The sequence below is a fragment of the Schistocerca serialis genome, chromosome 3 (assembly GCF_023864345.2).
Source record: "Schistocerca serialis cubense isolate TAMUIC-IGC-003099 chromosome 3, iqSchSeri2.2, whole genome shotgun sequence".
Taxonomy (NCBI): Eukaryota; Metazoa; Arthropoda; class Insecta; order Orthoptera; family Acrididae; genus Schistocerca; species Schistocerca serialis.
This window is the reverse complement of record NC_064640.1, coordinates 1,069,360,761-1,069,377,146: the sequence shown is the minus strand read 5'-3', so window position 1 is coordinate 1,069,377,146 and position 16,386 is coordinate 1,069,360,761.

Here is a 16,386-nt window from a genome sequence, read left to right as displayed (position 1 = left end):
TTTGTATTTAATTATGATGCGATATCTGTGTTTCATCGTCAATGTGAAGGTCCAAGCAATACATTGAACCTGAAGTGGTGTCTCGGAAACTAAAACTGGTCTCACAGGAAAGGATCAAAGCACAGACTCAATAAAGGCTCAATCTTCTTGCACTTAAGGCGGCATTGTGCCTTTTGTATTTAATTCCGATGTAATTTCAGTCTTTCATCGGCAATGTGTATGTAAAAGGAATACATTGAACCTGCAGTTTAGTATCGGAAACTAACACTGGTCTAACAGGAAAGGATCAAAGCACCGACTGTAAGAAGAGTCTCAATTCTTGTACTTAAGGTGGCGTTGTGCCTTTTGTATTTAATTATGATGCGATATCTGTGTTTTATCGTCAATGTGAAGGTCCAAGGAATACATTGAACCTGCAGTGGTGTATCGGAAACTAAGTCTGGTCTCACAGGAAAGCATCAAAGCACTGACTCTAAGAAGTCTCACTCTTCTTGCACTTAAGGCGGCATTATGCCTTTTGTATTTAATTCCGATGTAATTTCAGTGTTTCATCTTCAATGTGTATGTAAAAGGAATACATTGAACCTGCAGTGGTGTATCGGAACCTAATACTGGTCCCATAGGAAAGGATCAAAGCACAGACTTTACGAAGTCTCACTCTTCTTGCATTTAATGCGGCATTGTGCCTTTTGTATTTAATTCCGATGTAATTTCAGTGTTTCATCGTCAATGTGAATGTCCAAGGAATACATCGAACCCGCAGTGGTGTATCGGAAACTAATACTAATCTCACAGGAAAGGATCAAAGCACCGACTGTAAGAAGAGTCTCTATTCTTGTACTTAAGGCGGCATTGTGCCTTTTGTATTTAATTCCGATGCGATTTCTGTCTTTCATCGTCAATGTGAAGGTCCGAGGAATACATTGAACCTGCAGTGGTGTATCGGAAACTAATACTGGTCTCACAGGGAATGCTCAAAGCATCGACTGTAAGAAGAGTCTCTATTCTTGCACTTAAGGCGGCATTGTGCCTTTTGTATTTAATTCCGATGCGATATCTGTGTTTCATCGTCAATGTGAAGGTCCAAGAAATACATTGACCTGCAGTGGTGTATCGGAAACTAATACTGGTCTGACAGGGAATGCTCAAAGCACCGACTGTCAGAAGAGTCTTTATTCTTGTACTCATGGCGGCATTGTACCTTTTGTATTTAATTCCGATGCGATTTCTGTGTTTCATCGTCAATGTGAAGGTCCAAGGAATACATTGAACCTGCAGTGGTTTATCTGAAACTAATACTGGTCTCATAGGAAAGGATCAAAGCACAGACTCTAAGAAGTCTCACTCCTTTTGCACTTAAGGCGGCATTATGCCTTTTGTATTTAATTCCGTTGTAATTTCAGTGTTTCATCGTCAATGTGTATGTAAAAGCAATACATTGAACCTGCAGTGGTGTATCGGAAAATAATACTGGTCTCATAGGAAAGGATCAAAGCACAGACTCTACGAAGTCTCACTCTTCTTGCATTTAAGGCGGCATTGTGCCTTTTGTATTTAATTCCGATGTAATTTCAGTGTTTCATCGTCAATGTGAATGTCCAAGGAATACATTGAACCTGCAGTGGTGTATCGGAAACTAATACTGGTCTCACAGGAAAGGATCAAATCACCGACTGTAGGAAGAGTCTCTATTCTTGTACTTAAGGCGGCATTGTGCCTTTTGTATTTAATTCTGATGCGATTTCTGCCTTTCATCGTCAATGTGAAGGTCCAAGGAATACATTGAACCTGCAGTGGTGTTTCGGAAACTGATACTGGTCTCACAGGGAATGCTCAAAGCACCGACTGTAAGAAGAGTCTTTATTCTTGTACTTAAGGCGGCATTGTGCCTTTGGTATTTAATTCCGATGCCATTTCTGTGTTTCATCGTCAATGTGAAAGTCCAAGGAATACATTGAACCTGCAGTGGAGTATCGGAATCTAACACTGGTCTCACAGGAAAGGATCAAAGCACAGACTCTAAGAAGCCTCTCTCTTCTTGCACTTAAGGCGGCATTGTGACTTTTGTATTTAATTCCGATGTAATTTCAGTGTTTCATCGTCAATGTGAATGTCCAAGGAATACATAGATTCCGCAATGGTGTATCGGAAACTAATACTGGTCTCACAGGAAAGGATCAAAGCACCGACTGTAAGAAGAGTCTCTATTCTTACACTTAAGGTGGCATTGTGTCTTTTGTATTTAATTCCGACGCGATTTCTGTGTTTCATCGTTAATGTGAAGGTCCAAGGAATACATGGAACCTGCAGTGGTGTTTCGGAAAATATGACTGGACTCACAGGAAAGGATCAAAGCACAGACTCTAAGAAGTCTCACTCTTCTCGCACTTAAGGCGGCATTATGCCTTTTGTATTTAATTCCGATGTAATATCTGTGTTTCATCGTCAATGTGTAATTAAAAGGAATACCTTGAACCAGCAGTTGTGTATCGGAAACTAATACTGGTCTCATAGGAAAGGATCAAAGCACAGACTCTAAGAAGTCTCACTCCTTTTGCACGTAAGGTGGCATTGTGCCTTTTGTATTTAATACCGATGTAATTTCAGTGTTTCATCGTCAATGTGTATGTAATAGGAATACATTGATCCTGCAGTGGTGTATCGAAACTAATACTGGTCTCATAGGAAAGGTAGAAAACACAGTCTCTAAGAAGTCTCACTCTTCTTACATTTAAGTCGGCATTTTGCCTTTTCTATTTAATTCCGATGTAATTTCAGTGTTTCGTCGTCAATGTGAATGTCCAAGGAATACATTGATCTTGCAGTGGTGTATCGGAAACTAATACTGGTCTCACAGGAAAGGATCAAATCACCGACTGTAAGAAGAGTCTATATTCTAGTACTTAAAGCGGCATTGTGCCTTTTGTATTTAATTCCGATGCGATTTCTGTGTTTTGTCGTCAATGGGAAGGTCCAAGGAATACATTCAACCTGCAGTGGTGAATCGGATAATAATACTGGTCTCACAGGAAAGGATCAAAGCACACACTCTAAGAAGTCTCACTCTTGTTTCACTGAAGGCGACATTGAGCCTTTTGTATTTAATTCCGATGTAATTTCAGTGTTTCATCATCAATGTATATTTAAAAGGAATACATTGAACCTGCAGTGGTGTATCGAAAACTAATACTGATCTCATAGGAAAGAATCAAAGCACAGACTCTAAGAAGTCTCACTCTTCTTGCATTTAAGGCGGCATTTTGCCTTTTGTATTTAATTCCGATGTGACTTCAGTGTTTCATCGCCAATGTGAATGTCCAAGGAATACATCGAACTTCTAGTGGCGCATCGGAAGCTAATACAGGTCTCACAGGAAAGGATCAAAGCACCGACTGTAAGAAGAGTATCTATTCTTGTACTTAAGGCGGCATTGTGCCTTTTGTATTTAATTCCGATGCGATTTCTGTGTTTTGTCGTCAATGGGAAGGTCCAAGGAATACATTCAACCTGCAGTGTTGTATCGGAAACTAATACTGGTCTCATAGGATAGGATCAAAGCACAGACTATAAGAAGTCTCATTCACTTTGCTCTTAAGGTGGCATTGTGCATTTTATATTTAATTCCAATGTAATTGCAGTGTTTCATCGTCAATGTGAATATCCAAGGAATACATAGAACCTGCTGTGGTGTATCGGAAACTAATACTGGTCTCACAGGAAGGGATCAAAGCACCGACTGTAAGTAGAGTCTCTATTCTTGTACTTAAGGCGGCATTGTGCCTTTTATATTTAATTCCGACGCGATTTCTGTGTTTCGTCGTTAATGTGAAGGTGCAAGGAATACATTGAATCTGCAGTGGTCAATCGGAACCGAATAGTGGTCTCACAGGATAGGATCAAATCACAGTTTCTGAGAAGTCTCTCTCTTCTTGCACTTAAGGCGGCATTGTGCCTTTTGTATTTAATTCCGATGTAATTTCAGTGTTTCATCGTCAATGGGTATGTAAAACGAATACATTGAACCTGCAGTGGTGTATCAGAAACTAATACTGGTCGCACAGGAAAGGATCAAATCACAGACTCTAAGAAGTCTCACTCTTCTTGCACTTAAGGCGGCATTGTGCCCTTTGTATTTAATTCCGATGTAATTTCAGTGTTTCATCGTCAATGTGTATGTAAAAGGAATAAATTGACCCTGCAGTGGTGTATCGGAAACTAATACTGGTCTCATAGGAAAGGATCTAAGCACAGACTATAAGAAGTCTCACTCCTTTTGCTCTTAAGGTGGCATTGTGCATTTTATATTTAATTCCAATGTAATTGCAGTGTTTCATCGTCAATGTGAATATCCAAGGAATACATAGAACCTGCAGTGGTGTATCGGAAACTAATACTGGTGTCACAGGAAGGGATCAAAGCACCGACTGTAAGTAGAGTCTCTATTCTTGTACTTAAGACGGCATTGTGCCTTTTATATTTAATTCCGACGCGATTTCTGTGTTTCGTCGTTAATGTGACGGTCCAAGGAATACATTGAACCTGCAGTGGTGTATCGGAAGCTAATACTGGTCTCATAGGAAAGGATCAAAGCACAGACTTTACGAAGTCTCACTCTTCTTGCATTTAAGGCGGCATTGTGCCTTTTGTATTTAATTCCGATGTAATTTCAGTGTTTCATAGTCAATGTGTATGTAAAAGGAATACATTGAACCTGCAGTGGTGTATCAGAAACGAATACTGGTCTCACAGGAAAGGATCAAATCACAGACTCTAAGAAGTCTCACCCTTCTTGCACTTAAGGCGGCATTGTGCCTTTTGTATTTAATTCCGATGTAATTTCAGTATTTCATCGTCAATGTGTATGTAAAAGGAATAAATTCATCCTGCAGTGGTGTATCGGAAACTAATACTGGTCTCATAGGAAAGGATCAAACACAGACTCTAAAAAGTCTCACTCCTTTTGTACTTAAGGTGGCATTGTGCCTTTCTTATTTAATTCCGATGTAATATCAGTGTTTCATCGTCAATGTGTATGTAAAAGGAATACATTGAACCTGCAGTGGTGTATCGGAAACTAATACTGGTCTCACAGGAAAGGATCATATCACAGACTCTAAGAAGTCTCACTCTTCTTGCACTTAAGGCGGCATTGTGCCTTTTGTATTTAATTCCGATGTAATTTCAGTGTATCATCGTCAATGTGTATGTAAAAGGAATACATTGAACCTGCAGTGGTGTATCGGAAACGAATACTGGTCTCACAGGAAAGGATCAAATCACAGACTCTAAGAAGTCTCACTCTTCTTGCACTTAAGGCGGCATTGTGCCTTTTGTATTTAATTCCGATGTAAATTCAGTGTTTCAACGTCAATGTGTTTGTAAAAGGAATACATTGAACCTGCAATGGTGTATCGGAAACTAATACTGGTCTCATAGGAAGGGATCAAAGCACAGACTCTAAGAAGTCACACTCCTTTTTTACTTAAGGTGGCATTGTGCCTTTTGTATTTATTTCCGATGTAAATTCAGTGTTTCATCGTCAATGTGTATGTAAACGGAATACATTGAACCTGCAGTGGTGTATCGGAAACTGATACTGGTCTCACACGATAGGATCAAAGCACAGACTTTATGAAGGTTCACTCTTCTTGCATTTAAGGCGGCATTGTGCCTTTTGTATTTAATTCCGATGTAATATCAGTGTTTCATCGCCAATGTGTATGTAAAAGGAATACATTGAACCTGCAGTGGTGTATCGGAAACTAATACTGGTCTAACAGGAAGGGATCAAAGCACAGACTCTAAGAAGTCTCACTCTTCTTGCATTTAAGGCGGCATTGTGCTTTTGTATTTAATTCCGATATAATTTCAGTAATTCGTCGTCAAAGTGAATGTCCAAGGAATACATTGAACCTGCAGTGGTGTATCGGAACCTAATACTGGTCTCACAGGAAAGTATCTAAGCTCAGGCTGTAAGAAGAGTCTCTATTCTTGTACTTAAGGCGGCATTGTGCCTTTTCTATTTAATTCCAATGTAATTTCTGTGTTTCATCGTCAATGTGTATGTAAAAGGAATACATTGAACCTGCTGTGGCGTATCGGAAACTAATACTGGTCTCATAGGTAAGGATCAAAGCTCAGACCCTACGAAGTCTCACTCTTCTTGCACTTAAGGCGGCATTGTGCCTTTTGTAATTAATTCTGAAGTAATTTCAGTGTTTCATCGTCATTGGGAATGTCCAAGGAATACATTCAACGTGCAATGGTGTATCGGAAACTAATACTGGTCTCACAGGAAAGGATCAAAACACCGACTGTAAGAAGAGTCTCAATTCTAGTACTTAAGGCGGCATAGTGACTTTTGTATTTAATTGCGATGCGATTTCTGTGTTTCATCGTCAATGTGAATTTCCAAGTAATACATTGACCCTGAAGTGGTGTATCGGAAACTAATACTGGTCTCATAGGAAAGGATCAAAGCACAGACTCTAAGAAGTCTCACTCCTCTAGCACTTAAGGCGGCTTTGTGCCTTTTGTATTTAATTCCGATGTAATTTCAGTGTTTCATCGTCAATGAGTATGTAAAAGGAATACATTGAACCTGCAGTGGTGTATCGGAAACTGATACTGGTCTCACATGAAAGGATCAAAGCACAGACTTTAAGAAGGCTCACTCTTCTTGCATTTAAGGCGGCATTGTGCCTTTTGTATTTAATTCCGATGTAATATCAGTGTTTCATCGCCAATGTGTATCTAAAAGGAATACATTGAACCTGCAGTGGTGTATCGGAAACTAATACTGGTCTCACAGGAAGGGATCAAAGCACAGACACTAAGAAGTCTCACTCTTCTTGCATTTAAGGCGGCATTGTGCTTTTGTATTTAATTGCGATGTAATTTCAGTGTTTCGTCGTCAATGTGAATGTCCAAGGAATACATTGAACCTGCAGTGGTGTATCGGAAAGTAATACTGGTCTCACAGGAACGGATCAAAGCACCGATTGTAAGAAGAGTCTCTATTCTTGTACTTAAGGCGGCGTTGTGCCTTTTGTATTTAATTCCGATGCGATTTCTGTGTTTAGCCGTCAATGTTAAGGTCCAAGGAATACTTTGAACCTGCAGTGGTGTATCGGAAAATAATACTGGCCTCACAGGAAAGGATCAAAGGAAAGACTCTAAGAAGCCTCACTCTTCTTGCACTTAAGGCGGTATTGTGCCTTTTGTATTTAATTCCGATGTAATTTCAGTGTTTCATCGTCAATGTGAATGTCCAAGGAAAACGTTGAGCCGGCAGTGGTGTATCGGATACTAATACTGGTCTCACAGGAACGGATCAAAGCACCGACAGTAAGAAGACTCTATATTCTTGTACTTAAGGCGGCATTGAGCCCTTTGTATTTAATTCCGATTCGATTTCTGTGTTTTGTCGTCAACGTGAAGGTCCAAGGAATACATTGAACCTGCAGTGGTGTATCGGAAACTAATACTTGTCTCATAAGAAAGAATCAAAGCGCAGACTCTAAGAAGTCTCACTCTTCTTGCATTTAAGGCGGCTTTGTGCCTTTTGTATTTAATTTCGATGTAATTTCAGTCTTTCATCGTCAATGTGAATGTCCAAGGAAAACGTTGAGCCGGCAGTGGTGTATCGGATACTAATACTGGTCTCACAGGAACGGATCAAAGCACCGACAGTAAGAAGAGTCTATATTCTTGTACTTAAGGCGGCATTGAGCCCTTTGTATTTAATTCCGATTCGATTTCTGTGTTTTGTCGTCAACGTGAAGGTCCAAGGAATACATTGAACCTGCAGTGGTGTATCGGAAACTAATACTGCTATCATAGGAAAGGGTCAAAGCACAAACTCCATGAAGTCTCACTCCTTTTGCTCTTAAGTTGGCATTGTGCTTATGAATTTAATTCCGATGTAATTTCAGTGTATCATCGTCAATGTGTATGTAATGGGAATATATTGAACCTGCAGTGGTGTGTCGGAAACTAATACTGTTCTCATAGGAAGGGATCAAAGCACAGACTCTAAGAAATCTCAATCTTCTTGCATTTAAGGCGGCAATGTGCCTTTTGTATTTAATTACGATGTAATTTCAGTGTTTCATCGTCGATGTGAATGTCCAAGGAATACATAGAACCTGCAGTGGAGTATCGGAAACTAATACTGGTCTCACAGGAAAGGATCAAAGCACCGACTGTAAGAAGAGTCTCAAATCTTCTACTTAAGGCGGCGTTGTGCCTTTTGTATTTAATTCCGATGCGATTTTTGTGTTTCATCGTCAATGTGAAGGTCCAAGGAATACATAAATCCAGCAGTGGTGTATCTGAAACTAATACTGGTCTCACAGGAAAGGATAAAAGCACCGACTGTAAGTACAGTCTCATTTCTTGTACTTAAAACGGCGTTGTGCCTTTTGTATTTAATTCCGATGCGATTTCTGTGTTTCATCGTCAATGTGAAGGTCCGAGGAATACATTGAACCTGCAGTGGTGTATCGGAAACTAATACTGGTCTCATAGGAAAGGATCAAAGCACAGACTCTAAGAAGTCTCACTCCTTTTGCACTTAAGGTGGCATTGTGCCTTTTGTATTTAATTCCGATGTAATTTCAGTGTTTCATCGTGAATGTGAATGTCCAAGGAATACATTGAACGTGCAGTGGTGTATGGCAAACTAATACTGGTCTCACAGGAAAGGATCAAAGCACCGACTGTAAGAAGTGTCTCTATTCTAGTACTTAAGGCGGCATTGTGCCTTTTGTACCTAATTCCGACGCGATTTCTGTGTTGCATCGTTAATGTGAAGGTCCAAGGAATACATTGAACCTGCAGTGGTGTATCGGAAACTAATACTGGTCACACAGGAAAGGATCAAATCACAGACTCTAAGAAGTCTCACTCTTCTTGCACTTAAGGCGGCATTGTGCCTTTTGTACTTAATTCCGATGTAATTTATATGTTTCATCGTCAATGTGTATGTAAAAGGAATACATTGAACCTGCAGTGGTGTATCGGAAACCAATACTGGTCTCATAGGAAAGGATCAAAGTACCGACTCTAAGAAGTCTCATTCCTTTTGCACTTAAGTTGGCATTGTGCCTTTTGTACTTAATTCCGATGTAATTTCAGTGTTTCATCCTCAATGTGTATGTAAAAGGAATACATTGAACCTGCAGTGGTGTATCGGAAACTAATACTGGTCTCATAGGAAAGGATCAAAGCACAGACTGGAAGAAGTCTCTCACCTTTTGCACTTACGGTGGCATTGTGCATTTTGTATTTAATTCAGATGTAATTACAGTGTTTCATCGTCAATATGTCTGTAAGAGGAATACATTGAACCTGCAGTGGTGTATCTGAAACGAATACTGGTCTCACAGGAAAGGATCAAAGCACCGACTGTAAGAAGAGTCTCTATTCTTATACTTAAGGTGGCATTGTGTCTTTTGTATTTAATTCCGACGCGATTTCTGTATTTCATCGTTAATGTGAAGGTCCAAGGAATACATGGAACCTGCAGTGGTTTATCGGAAACTATAACTGGTCTCACAGGAAAGGATCAAAGCACAGACTCTAAGAAGACTCACTCTTCTTGCACTTAAGGCGGCATTGTGCCTTTTGTATTTAATTCCGATGTAATTTCAGTGTTTCATCGTCAATGTGTAAGTAAATGGAATACCTTGAACCAGCAGTGGTGTATCGGAAACTAATACTGGTCTCATAGGAAAGGATCAAAGCACAGACTCTAAGAAGTCTCACTCCTTTTGCATGTAAGGTGGCATTGTGCCTTTTGTATTTAATTCCGATGTAATTTCAGTGTTTCATCGTCAATGTGTATGTAAAAGGAATACATTGAACCTGCAGTGGTGTATCGGAAACTAATACTGGTCTCATAGGAAAGGATGAAAACACAGACTCTAAGAAGTCTCACTCTTCTTGCATTTAAGTCGGCATTGTGCCTTTTCTATATAATTCCGATGTAATTTCAGTGTATCGTCGTCAATGTGACTGTCCAAGGAATACATTGAACTTGCAGTGGTGTATCGGAAACTAATACTGGTCTCACAGGAAAGGATCAAAACACCGACTGTAAGAAAAGTCTATATTCTAGTACATAAAGCGGCATTGTGCTTTTTGTATTTAATTCGGATGCGATTTCTGTGTTTTGTCGTCAATGGGAAGGTCCAAGGAATACATTGATCCTGCAGTGGTGTATCAGAAACTAATACTGGTCTCTCAGGAAGGGTTCAAAGCACAGACACTAAGAAGTCTCACTCTTCTTGCACTTAAGACGGCATTTTGCCTTTTGTATTTAATTCCGATGCAATTTCAGTGTTTCATCGTCAATGTGTATGTCAAAGGAATACATTGAACCTGTAATCGGTAACTAATTCTGGTATGACAGGAATGGATGAAAGCACAGACTCTAAGAAGTCTCAGTCTTCTTGCACTTAAGGCAGCATTGTGCCTTTTGTATTTAATTCCGATATAACTTCAGTGTTTCTTCGTCAATGTGTATGTAAAAGGAATACATTGAACCTGCAGGGTTGTATCGGAAACTAATACTGGTCTCATAGAAAAGGATCAAAGCATAGACTCTAAGAAGTCTCACTCCTTTTGTACTTAAGGTGGTATTGTGCCTTTTGTATTTAATTCCGATGTAATATCAGTGTTTCATCGTCAATGTGTATGTAAAAGGAATACATTGAACCTGCAGTGGTGTATCAGAAACTAATACTGGTCTCATAGGACAGGATCAAAGCGCAGACTATATGAAGTCTCACTCCTTTTGCACTTAAGGTGGCATTGTGTATTTTGTATTTAATTCTGATGTAATTTCAGTGTTTCATCGTCAATGTGAATATCCAAGGAATTCATAGAACCTTCAGTGGTGTATTGGAAACTAATACTGGTCTCACAGGCGAGATTAAAGCACCGACTGTAAGAAGAGTCTGTATTCTTGTACTTAAGGTGGCATTGTGCCTTTTGTATTTAATTCCGACGTGATTTCTGTGTATCGTCATTAATGTGAAGGTCCAAGGAATACATTGAACCTGCAGTGGTGTATCGGAAACGAATACTGGTCTCACAGGAAAGGATCAAATCATAGACTCTATGAAGTCTCACTCTTCTTGCACTTAAAGCGGCATTGTGCCTTTTGTATTTAATTCCGATGTAATTTCAGTGTTTCATCGTCAATGTGTATGTAAAAGGAATACATTGAACCTGCAGTGGTGTATCGGAAACTAATACTGGTCTCATAGGAAAGGATCAAAGCACAGACTTTAAGAAGTCACACTCTTCTTGCATTTATGGCGGCATTGTGCCTTTTGTATTTAATTCCGATGTAATTTCGGTGTTTGATCGTAAATGTGAATGTCCAAGAAATACGTAGAACCTCCGGTGCTGTATCGGAAACTAATACTGGTCTCACAGGAAAGGATCAAAGCACAGACTGTAAGAAGAGTCTCTATTCTTGAACTTAAGGCGGCATTGTGCCTTTTATATTTTATTGCGACGCGATTTCTGTGTTTCGTCGATAATGTGAAGGTCCAAGGAATACATTGAACATGCAGTGGTGTATCGGAAACGAATACTGGTCTCATAGGAAAGGATCAAATCACAGACTCTAAGAAGTCTCACTCTTCCTGCACTTAAGGCGGCATTGTGCCTTTTGTATTTCATTCCGATGTAATTTCAGTGTTTCATCGTGAATGTGTATGTAAAAGGAATACATTGAACATGCAGTGGTGTATCGGAAACTAATACTGGTCTCATAGGAAAGGATCAAAGCACTGACTATAAGAAGTCTCACTCCTTTTGCACTTAAGGTGGCATTGTGTATTTTGTATTTAATTCCAATGTAATTTAAGTGTTTCATCGGAAATGTGAATATCCAAGGAATACATAGAACCTGCAGTGGTGTATCGGAAACTAATACTGGTCTCACAGGAAAGGATCAAAGCACCGACTGTAAGAAGAGTCTCTATTCTTGTACTTAAGGTGGTATTGTGCCTTTTATATTTAATTCCGACGCGATTTCTGTGTTTCGTCGTTAATGTGAAGGTCCAAGGATTACATTGAATCTGCAGTGGTTAATCGGAAACGAATACTGGTCTCACAGGAAAGGATCAAATCTCAGACTCTAAGAAGTCTCACTCTTCTTGCATTTAAGGCGGCATTGTGCCTTTTCTATTTAATTCCGATGTTCTTTCAGTGTTTCATCGTCAATGTGTATGTAAAGGGAATACATTGAACCTGCAGTGGTGTATCAAAAACGAATACTGGTCTCACAGGAAAGGATCAAATCACAGACTCTAAGAAGTCTCACTCTTCTTGCACTTAAGGCGGCATTGTGCCTTTTGTATTTAATTTCGATGTAATTTCAGTGTTTCATCGTCAATGTGTATGTAAAAGGAATACATTGAACCTGCAGTGGTGTATCGGAAACTAATACTGGTCTCATAGGAAAGGATCAAAGCACAGACTCTAAAAAGTCTCACTCCTTTTGTACTTAAGGTGGCATTGTGCCTTTTGAATTTAATTCCGATGTAATTTCAGTGTTTCATCATCAATGTGTATGTAAAAGGAATACATTGAACCAGCTGTGGTGTATCGGAAACTAATACTGGTCTCATAGGAAAGGATCAAAGCACAGACTATAAGAAGTCTCACTCCTTTTGCACTTAAGGTGGCATTGTGCATTTTGTATTTAATTCCGATGTAATTTCAGTGTTTCATCGTCAATGTGTATGTAAAAGGAATACATTGAACCTGCAGTGGTGTATCGGAAACTAATACTGGTCTCATAGGAAAGGATCAAAGCACAGACTCTAAGAAGTCTCACTCCTTTTGTACTTAAGGTGGCATTGTGCCTTTTGTATTTAATTCCGATGTAATATCAGTGTTTCATCGTCAATGTGAATGTAAAAGGAATACATTGAAATTGCAGTGGTGTATCGGATACTAATACTAGTCTCATAACAAAGGATCAAAGCACAGACTATAAGAAGTCTCACTCCTTTTGCACTTAAGGTGTCGTTGTGCATTTTGTATTTAATTCCGATTTAATTTCAGTGTTTCATCGTCAATGTGAATATCCAAGGAATACATAGAACCTGCAGTGGTGTATCGGAAACTAATACTGGTCTCACAGGAAAGGATCAAAGCACCGACTGTAAGAAGAGTCTCTATTCTTGTACTTAAGGCGGCATTGTGACTTTTGTATTTAATTGCGACGCGATTTCTGTGTTTCGTCGTTAATGAGAAGGTCCAAGGAATACATGGAATCCGCAGTGGTGTATCGGAAACGAATACTGGTCTCACAGGAAAGGATCAAATCACAGACTCTAAGAAGTCTCACTCTTCATGCACTTAAGGCGGCATTGTGCCTTTTGTATTTAATTCCGATGTAATTTCAGTGTTTCACCGTCAATGTGTATGTAAAAGGAATACATTGAACTTGCAGTGGTGTATCGGAAACTAATACTGGTCCCATAGGAAAGAATCAAAGCACAGACTTTAAGAAGTCTCACTCTTCTTGCATTTAAGGCGACATTGTGCCTTTTGTATTTAATTCCGATGTAATTTCAGTGTTTCATCGTCAATGTGTATGTAAAAGGAATACATTGAACCTGCAGTGGTTAATCGGAAACTAATACTGGTCTCATAGGAAAGGATCAAAGCACAGACTATAAGAAGTCTCACTCCTTTTGCACTTAAGGTGGCATTGTGCCTTTTGTATTTAATTCCGATGTAATTTCAGTGTTTCATCGTCAATGTGAATGTCCAAGGAATACATTGAACCTGCAGTGTTGTATGGGAAACTAATACTGGTCTCACAGGAATGGATCAAAGCACAGACTGTAAGAAGAGTCTCTATCCTTGTACTTAAGGCGGCATTGTGCCTTTTGTATTTAATTCCGACGCGATTTCTGTGTTTCGTCGTTTATGTGAAGGACCAAGGAATACATTGAACCTGCAGTGGTGTATCGAAAACGAATACTGGTCTCACAGGAAAGGATCAAAACACTGACTCTAAGAAGTCACACCCCTTTTGTACTTAAGGTGGCATTGTGCCATTTGGATTTAATTCCGATCTAATATCAGTGTTTCATCGTCAATGTGTATGTAAAAGGAATACATTGAACCTGCAGTGGTGTATCGGAAACTAATACTGGTCTCACAGGAAAGGATCAAAGCACAGACTGTAAGAAGAGTCTCTATTCTTGTACTTAAGGCGGCATTGTGCCTTTTGTATTTAATTCCGACGCGATTTCTGTGTTTCGTCGTTTATGTGAAGGACCAAGGAATACATTGAACCTGCAGTGGTGTATCGATAACGAATACTGGTCTCACAGGAAAGGATCAAAGCACAGACTCTAAGAAGTCTCATTCCTTTTGTACTTAAGGCGGCATTGTGCCTTTTGTATTTAATTCCGATGCAATTTTAGTGTTTCATCGTCAATTTGTATGTAAAAGGAATACATTGAACCTGCAGTGGTGTATCGGTAACTAATTCTGGTCTGACAGGAATGGATGAAAGCACAGACTCTAAGAAATCTCACTCTTCTTGTACTTAAGGCAGCATTGTGCCTTTTGTTTTTAATTCCGATGTAATTTCAATGTTTCATCGTCAATGTGTATGTAAATGGAATACATTGTACCTGCAGTGGTGTATCGGAAACTATGACTGGTCTCATAGGAAAGGATCAAAGCACAGCCACTAAGAAGTCTCACTCGTCTTGCACTTAAGGCGGCATTGTGCCTTTTGTATTTAATTCCGGTGTAATTTCAGTGATTCATCGTCAATGTGTATGTAAAAGGAATACATTGACCCTGCAGTGTTGTATCGGAAACTAATACTGGTCTCATAGGAAAGGATCAAAGCACAGACTCTAAGAAGTCTCAATCCTTTTGTACTTAAGGTTGCATTGTGCCTTTTGGATTTAATTCCGATGTAATATCAGTGTTTCATCGTCAATGTGTATGTAAAAGAAATACATTGAACCTGCAGTGGAGTATCGGAAACTAATACTGGTCTCACAGGAAAGGATCAAAGCACAGACTGTAAGAAGAGTCTCTATTCTTGTACTTAAGGCGGCATTGTGCCTGTTGTATTTAATTCCGACGCGATTTCTGTGTTTCGTCATTAATGTGAAGGTCAAAGGAATACATTGAACCTGCAGTGGTGTATCGGAAACGAATACTGGTCTCACAGGAAAGGATCAAATCACAGACTTTAAGACGTCACACTCTTCTTGCATTTATGGCGGCATTGTGCCTTTTGTATTTAATTCCGATGTAATTTCAGTGTTTGATCGTCAATGTGAATGCCCAAGAAATACATAGAACTTGCAGCGGTGTATCGGAATCTAATACTGGTCTCACAGGAAAGGATCAAAGCACAGACTGTAAGAAGAGTCTCTATTCTTGTACTTAAGGCGGCTTTGTGCCTTTCATATTTAATTCCGACGCGATTTCTGTGTTTCGTCGTTAATGTGAAGATCCAAGGAATACATTGAATCTGTAGTGGTTAATCGGAAACGAATACTGGTCTCACAGGAAAGGATCAAATCACAGACCCTAAGAAGTCTCACTCTTCTTGCACTTAAGGCGGCATTGTGCCTTTTGTACTTAATTCCGATGTAATTTCAGTGTTTCATCGTCAATGTGTATGTAAAAGGAATACATTGAACCTGCAGTGGTGTATGAGAAACGAATACTGGTCTCCCAGGAAAGGATCAAATCACAGACTCTATGAAGCCTTAATCTTCTTGCACTTAAGGCGGCATTGTGCCTTTTGTATTTAATTCCGTTGTAATTTCAGTGTTTCATCGTCAATGTGTATGTAAAAGGAATACATTGAACCTGCAGTGGTGTATCGGAAATTAATTCTGGTCTCATAGGAAAGGATCAAAGCACAGACTCTAAAAAATCTCACTCCTTTTGTACTTAAGGTGGCCTTGTGCCTTTTGTATTTAATTCCGATGTATATTTCAGTGTTTCATCGTCAATGTGTATGTAAAAGGAATACATTGAACCTGCAGTGGCGTATCGGAAACTAATACTGGTCTCATAGGAAAGGATCAAAGCACAGACTATAAGAAGGCTCACTCCTTTTGCTCAAGGTGGCGTTGTGCATTTTGTATTTAATTCCGATGTAATTTCAGTGTTTCATCGTCAATGTGTATGTAAAAGGAATACATTGAACCTGCAGTGGTGTATCGAAAACGAATACTGGTCTCATAGGCAAGGATCAAAGCACAGACTATAAGAAGTCTCACTCCTTTTATACTTAAGGTGGCATTATGCCTTTTGTATTTAATTCCGATGTAATTTCAGTGTTTCATCGTCAATGTGAATGTCCAAGGAATA